This window comes from Hypanus sabinus, chromosome 24 (genome assembly GCF_030144855.1).
Source record: "Hypanus sabinus isolate sHypSab1 chromosome 24, sHypSab1.hap1, whole genome shotgun sequence".
Lineage (NCBI taxonomy): Eukaryota > Metazoa > Chordata > Chondrichthyes > Myliobatiformes > Dasyatidae > Hypanus > Hypanus sabinus.
Window position 1 is genome coordinate 26,938,360 of NC_082729.1, and position 8,177 is coordinate 26,946,536.

The following is an 8,177-nucleotide window of genomic DNA, read 5'->3' on the forward strand; positions in this document are numbered from 1 at the left end:
AAACAAACCAAAATGGCTCCAAGACCATCGATTCCTCCTTCAAATCCCGAAGCAGGAGGACAGGTAGGCACATGACGAAGGCTAGGATCCAGACTCCGAAGCAGGACGCACGAATCCACGTGAGGCTCAGATGTTGCTGGAACCACGTGGGCCGAGTAATAGCCAGGCAGCGGCAGATGCTGATCAGACATAACAGATACGTGCTGGCGGATGCGTCGAGAAACATCAAGATTCCAATAACCTTACAGAAAAAGTAGGCGTTGTACCCGGAGTAGGTCAGGGAGATGTTGGCCATGCGGAAGGGAAGGGTCAGGCAATAGATCAGGTTAGTCAGAGCCAAAGTCAGGAAACACTACGTGTGGACATTAGTCTTTAACTTGAAGCCAATCACCCAGATGACTGCCCCATTACCCGGGACCCCCAGTATAAGGTGAGGGTGAAGATGACCAATGACGTAACGGAAGCTGCTCCCCACTCCATGTTTCCAACGGCCGTGGAATTCCCAGCTAGCGTCAAATTGCACACTTCTTAGAGGGTACGAGTGGAATGGGAGCAGAGGTCGGGTCTAACGCGGAACAGAAACCTGACACACCGCAACGGCAGTGAAGGCGGCGGAAGTCTTCTGAGAGACCAGAGTCGTCTCGCATTCCAAGCCAAAGGACCCTGACCGGCACATCCCCGATCTGTCAACGACCATGTGATGTATGACCGTGCATTAGCTTCCCCACGTTAGACAAGTCATGCGCGTCCGATCTCCATTAAGGGAATGTTCTCTAACTGCCGTTATATGGGTCCTGGATCGGCCTCTTCAGCCAGCCGAGGACCCACGGATGACAATCCCTTAGAAGAACATTCTACTGTACTCGAACGATCAAGTCGCTACCTGCACTAATTCTAGCTGCCGTGAACGTGCGGGATCACCGCGGGTACTTCGCTTTCCTCCCACATTCCAAAAACGCTTTGGCCCTTAGGATAATTGACCAGTGTAAACTTTTCTGCTGTTAGGCTCGGGTTAACCAGGTGGTTTGATGGGCAGTGCGTCTCGTTGGGTTCTTTAGTACTGTAGTAATTTGATGTCAAGCACTGTTGCAAAACGATAAGCTTATTTCATGATAAATACGAGTGACGATAGACCTGATTCTGATATTGGTCTGTGTTGTGCACTGAGATTGGTAAAGGGGCTGAGAGAAGGGAATCATGTTTGGGAAAGGGGGAATGGAGATGGAGGAAGCGGGAAGCAACAGAGGATCATTCTGCAATCATGAATAGACTAATTGTTAGGAATCAAATTACCTTCGCTGGTGTCTCAGGTCCGCGCGTGTATGCATCCGCGTCAGCAACCGCTCCCAACACCGACCCTGGCACTCCTTCTTTGGTACCTGTCCCAAAATCCCTCCCGTGGCGCTTCACCTTCGCCATTCCCGGCATCCTTTGCTTCCGCCCGACGCTTTCCGGACTATGTTGATAAATCCAGTACAGTGCAAAAATCGAAGTCACCCTCTTTACCGAAACGGGCCCAGGACGTTTGCAAAATCCTGCAAGAACACAGAAGAATCCAGCACAGGAATGCTCCACAATTTGGTACCGAAACAATTAAATTCGTCATCACATGGTGTACGTAACTAATGGCGTCTGCTGACACAATGTCCATATCCCTGACATTCATGTTCGCATCCAACAGTCTCTCAACAATCTCAATGTATCTGCCTCCACCACCACTCCTTCAGTGGATTCCAGGCACCCACCGCTCTCTGTGAAAAATAACTTACCTTCACGTCGCCTTTGATCGTACCCCTCTCACCTTAAATGCACGCTCTCATTTCAACATTGGAAAATAGATACTGCCTGTCTACTCCATCTCTGCCTCTCATAACCTTATAAACGACTTCTAACACTACCAGCATTACTACCATTACCAGCACAATCCATATTACCAGTATTACTATTGCTGTAAGTTCAGTACAGAATCAGATTCTTAGCCTAACAGGCCATGCCTACCATTGTCCTATTCAGACCAATCTGTCTTGCATCCCTTTGGAAACATGACTACGTATGACTCATCTATTCACGTGCAAGCGTAAATACCTCTTAAACATGCTCGTTGCATATGATGTTTGTCACCTCCACTGGCAGCCGCGTTCAAAGTGTCAGTTCATGATGGACGGCATGGTAGCACAGTGATAATTACAGACTCTGCTGCAGCGCCAACAAACCGGGTTCATCTCCAGCCGCTGTCTGCCTGGAGTTTAGAATTTGTCCCGCTATCGCGTGAGTTTCTTCTGGGTGCTCCAGTTTCCTCACACATAAGATTATAATTCCATAAGATATAGGAGCAGATTTAGTCCGTTTTGCTCATTGAATCTGCTCCACCGTATTCCCTTTCAGCCCCAGTCTCTCCCCTTCCCCTTGTTTTCGTGTATACCCTGAACAATCAAGATTCTATCACCTCCGTCTTAAATATACAGAAATGGATTTTACTGTTTTCCCACTCTCTGGCTATAGAAATTAATCAGAATTTCCCTTCTAAAAGGACGGTCCTCCCTCCCGAGGCGGTGCCTTTTGCTCTTAGCCTCTCACAACATAGGAAACATCTACTCCACATCGACTGCATCGAGGCCTTTCCACAGTCCGCAGGTTTCAGCGAAGCCACCTCTCATTCTTCTGAATTTCAGTGAGCAGAAGCCCAGGACCATGAAAAGTTCCTCCTGTGATAAGCCTTTCAAACCCAGAAGTCCTGCTACTCTAGAGGGTTAGTTGATCACATGGGTGTAACTGGGCGGGGAGCTCCCGAAGAGCCGGAGGGGTTTGTTACTGTGGTTTATCTCGAAATCGAATTGGCAATTAGAACAAACTGTTAAAAAAACTATCCCTTATTTTCGACTTAAATCTCCTTTCTTCAAGATAAATATATGCCTTCCTGTTAATGTTGCTCCTACCATGGGAAAGCGATTCTGTATGCACTATCTCTGCATCTGTTATCTTAATTTATTTTGTCAGGTCATCGGTCAGTGTCCTTCGAACCCATGAAAACAAGCAGAGCCTCTGTAATCTCGGAAGTTCTCCTTACTGAACTGAATATGGACAATCCCACTGTCCTGCCTTCACTGGAAAACTGAGTTATCTCCTGAAAAAACACCCGAAAGTAGGAAGGCAGGGTTTCTTCCGCAACACAGCCACACTGATATTCCCTGATCAGACGCCACATTTCCAAATTAATATAAATCCCATGGAAAGTTATTTCACCTTTCCCTGGAACCTCCGGCTCCATCACCGGTCCTTAGCAGTATAGTATACTTGCACTCAGACGTTAAATTCGACGGTGGGGTTCCTTGGGTGCTCCGGGTACATCAGAGAGTTTTGCCTTCTGCGGAATCTGGATTCTGATTTAGCAGTGGTGGGGATCTTAATTCCGAATGAGCCGAAGAGGTGAGTTAGTCCACCTCGGTAGAAACTGTCTGGGTTTGAAGTTCCAGGAAGCTCAATATGAGGAAGTTGTGGTGTTGGCATCAGGAGATAATACTCTGCTCAGAGGGTTGTGAAGAAACAACCATTTCCTTTTATTTTTGAGATGTGAAGTAGATAAGAAGGCCACGTGGTTAACTTCAGAAGTTAACCCCACCTGGTCCATGTGACTTTTCTACGTTCAGATCTTTGAAGTTCCCCAAAACTTTCTCCCTTGGAATAGTGAATCAAGGCACTTCATGCTGGTGTCTTCCACAATGAATACTGATACAAAATCGTTGTTCAGGTGCTCCGCCGTTTCCAGATCCCCCATTAGTATCTCTCCAGCACTGTTTTACAGTGGTCAATATTATCTCTCTCGCTTCTCTTTAACACTTCATGTCTCTAAATAAACATTTAGTATCCTCTAATATTATTGGCTAGCTTAACTTCCATTTCCTTTTTCAGGTTTTTATTGACTTTTTAGTTTTTCCAATTAGTTTTTTTAAAAAAACTCGCTAATCCCATAAAATATAGCAATTCTTGTTGTAATATATAGTCCATGTTTGGGTTTATGTTGGCTCTAACTTCTCTTCTTGGGCAATTTGCCTTCAGAATACTTCTTCCTGTTTGCTATCTATACATGCTGCGCTTGAATTGCTTCCAGAAATTCCAGCCATCGCTGCTCTGCCATCGTCCCTTCCAGTGTTCTTTTCCAATCAATACTCGCCAACTCCTCTCTCATGACAATAATTCCTTTATCTCCGCTGTAATACTGAAACATCTGCGTTTAGCATCGTCTTCTCTGTGTAAATTATTTTATATTATCATTACCTCTGCTTTGGGGGTTTTGCCTTCAGCTTTCCAGTCAATTCCACAATTACTTCTACCAGGGTTTCTTGCAGTTCCATAGTTCTATCCGCAACGATTTCACTTCATTTGTTTTTTTTTACCAACAGAGTAACGCCCCCCCTCCTGCCTTCCTGTCTGACATTTCGACACATTGTGTATCCTTGGACATTAAGCTCCCAGCTACTATCTTCATTCAGCCACGATTCAGTAATGCCCACACCATCATACATCCCAATCTGTAACTGTGCTGCAATACAGATTCATCTACCTGGTTCCCTATGCAACTTTTTCGATTCTGTCCGCCTTTTACTTTGCGACTCACCGTGTTGACTGAAATATTCCCCGTCATTAGCCTTTCCTTGCTAGGAGCCTCAATATACATTAACTCTGTTCGTAAACTAACTGTCTCATATTCAGCACTATCTCTCTTTTCCCCACTGCCCTGCCAAAACCTTTCCCGAACAGCTTCAGTAAACCGGCCCACATAGATATTCAGGTGTAATCCGCCCCTTTTGTACAGCCCATACCCTCCCCAGAGGAAATCCAGATGATCTCTAAATCTGAATCCCTGCCTGCTCCCTACACCAGCTCATCAGCCAAACATTTATGTGAGAATTCCTCCTATTCTCACCATCACTGGCACATTCTAGAACCAGCAATCCAGCGATGACTACCCTGGTGGTCTTGATTCTCAGCTATCTACGAAGCTCACTAAAATCTGTTCAGGACTTTCTCACGTTCTCTGCTTAGTGCAGGGGACAGCATTCGACAACAAGGACCCGTGCCGTCCAGGACATGCTCACTTCTCTCTGGAGCCATCGGGCAGGAGGCATCTGAGCCTTCAGTAGCGCACCACCGGGTTCAGGATCAGTTATGACCCGTCGACCATCCCAGGCTGCTGAACCAGAGAAGATAACTTCTCTCACCACAACACTGAACAGATCTCACAACCTACAGTCTCACTTTCAAGAACTCGATACCCAAGTTGTCAATATTTATTTATTTTTATTTATTTGTTGTTATTTTGTTTTCCCTTTTTGTATTTACACAATTTGTTGTCTTTTACACATTGGTTGTTTGTCCGTCTGTATTGGTAAACAGTTTTCCGTTGATTGTATGTTTTTTCTTTGTATTTACTGTGAATGGTCTGAAAAAAATCTCTCAGGGTTGTTTCGGCGACGTGTACTTTGATAATAAATTTACTTTGAAATTTGAACTTGGTAGTTTTCACTCAGAAATGATTTTGTCACAGCCGACGGACTGTCCGTGTGTAGGGGTGTCAGTCTGGGGTGAGCTGCGCAAACACTGGTATTCAGAGTCCAATTACTTGTGACAGGACTGGGAAGATTTTAAAGAGCAACAGAAGATAACAAAAAAGGCAATACGCCAAGAAAAAATGGGGTACGAAGGTAAACTAGCCAAGAATATAAAGGAGGATAGTAAAAGCTTCTTTAGGTATGCGAATAGCAAAAAAATAGCTAAGACCAAAATTGGGCCATTGAAGACAGAAACGGGTGAATTTATTATGGGGAACAAGGAAATGGCAGACGAGTTGAACAGGGAGTCTGTCTTCACTAGGGAAGGCACAAACAATCTCCCAGATGTAATAGTGGCCAAAGGAACTAGGTTAAAGGATGAACTGAAGGAAATTTATATTAGGCAAGAAACGGTGTTGGATAGACTGTTGAGTCTGAAGGCTGATAAGTCCTCGGGACCTGATGGTCTGCATTCCAGGGTACTTAAAGTGGTGGCTCTAGAAATCGTGGACGCATTTGTAATCATTTTCCAATATTCTATAGATTCAGGAACAGTTCCTGCTGATTGGAGGGTGGTAATGTTGTCCTACTTTTCAAGAAAGGAGGGAGAGAGGAAACAGGGAATTATAGACCGGTTAGCCTGACGTCAGTGGTGGGAAAGATGCTGGAGTCAACTATAAAAGAGAAAATTACGACACAGTTGGATAGCAGTAGAAGGATCAGTCCGAGACAGCATGGATTTATGAAGGGAAAATCTTCTTGACTAATCTTCTGGAGTTTTTTGAGTATGTAACTATGAAAATGAACAAGGGAGAGCCAGTGGATGTAGTGTACCTGGACTTCCAGAAAGCTTTTTATAAAGTCCCACATAGGAGATTAGTGGGCAAAATTAGAGCACATGGTATTGGGGGCAGAGTACTGACATGGATTGAAAATTGGCTGGCTGACAGGAAACAAAGAGTAGCGATTAACGGGTCCCTTTCGGAATGGCAGGCTGTGACCAGAGGGGTACGGCAAGGTTCGGTGCTGGAACCACAGCTGTTTACAATAAATATTAATGATTTAGATGAAGGGATTAAAAGTAACATTAGCAAATTTGCCAATGACACAAAGCTGGGTGGCAGCTTGGAATGTCAGGAGGATGTTATGAGAATGCAGGGTGACTTGGACAGGTTGGGTGAGTGGGCAAATGTATTGCAGATGCAGTTTAATGTGGATAAATGTGAGGTTATCCACTTTGGTGGCAAGAACAGGAAGGCAGATTACTATCTAAATGGAGTCAAGTTAGGAAAAGGGGAAGTACAACGAGATCTAGGTGTTCTTGTACATCAGTCAATGAAAGCAAGCATGCAGGTACAGCAGGCAGTGAAGCTAATGGCATGCTGGCCTTTATAACATGAAGAATTGAGTATAGGAGTAAAGAAGTCCTCCTGCAACTATACAGGGTTCTGGTGAGACCCCACCTGGAGAATTGTGTGCAGTTTTGGTCTCCAAATTTGAGGAAGGACATTCTTGCTATTGATGGAGTGCAGCCTAGGTTCACAAGGTTAATTCACGGAATGGTGGAACTATCATATGTTGAAAAATTGCAGCGACTGGGCTTGTATACACTGGAATTTAGAAGGATGAGAGGGGATCTGATTGAAACATATAAGATTATTAAGGGATTGGACACGCTGGAGGCAGGAAGCATGTTCCCGCTGATGGGTGAGTCCAGAACTAGAGGCCACAGTTTAAGAATAAGGGGTAGGCCATTTAGACCAGAGATGCGGAAAAACCTTTTCATCCAGAGATTGGTGGATATGCTCTGCCCCAGAAGGCAGTGGAGGCCAAGTCTCGGGAGTTAGATAGAGCTCTTATAGATAACGGGGTCAAGGGATAAGGGGAGAGGGCAGGAATGGTGTACTGATTGTGTATGATCAGCCATGATCACAGTGAATGGCGATGCTGGCTAGAAGGGCCGAATGGCCTACTCCTGCACTAACTGTCTATTGTCTATTGACAGCTTAAACGGATTTGGCCTAAAATTGAGTTTGACTCATGAGTAAATTCGAGATGACATTTACAAAATAAATAAAGAATCTGTATCACTGGATTGTTCCGAATATAGTCAATGTTGCCATGGAATTCACCAGGATATAAATGAATTGAAAATATTGGCAGGGAAATGGTTAATGTGGTTCATCCAGTTCAGTGTCTGGTTTTCCACTGTGTGAGTTTGTCTGCTGGGTCAAATATCGGACATATGTACAAAGTGATCGAGTGGACCATCAGTATTATTGACATGCACTCAGTGGCTGTTTAATTTGGTATCTCCTGTATCAAATAAAGTTGCTATGAACTCTGTGTTCGTCGTCTTTCGTCATTGCAACCCATCCACTTCAAGGTTCGACGTGCTTTGCGTTCAGAGATGCTTGTCTACACATCGTTTTGCGACAGTTGTTTTATTTGAGTTACTGTCACCATCCTGACAGCTTGAACGAGATTGGCGAGATCTCCCCTGACACATCTCATCAAAGAGGCGTTTTGGTTTACCGAACTGCCGTTCACTGGACTTCTGTTTTTCACTGTCGCACCATCCCCTGAGAAGTGTCAACTCTGTTGTGCGTGATATTCCCAGGACATCAG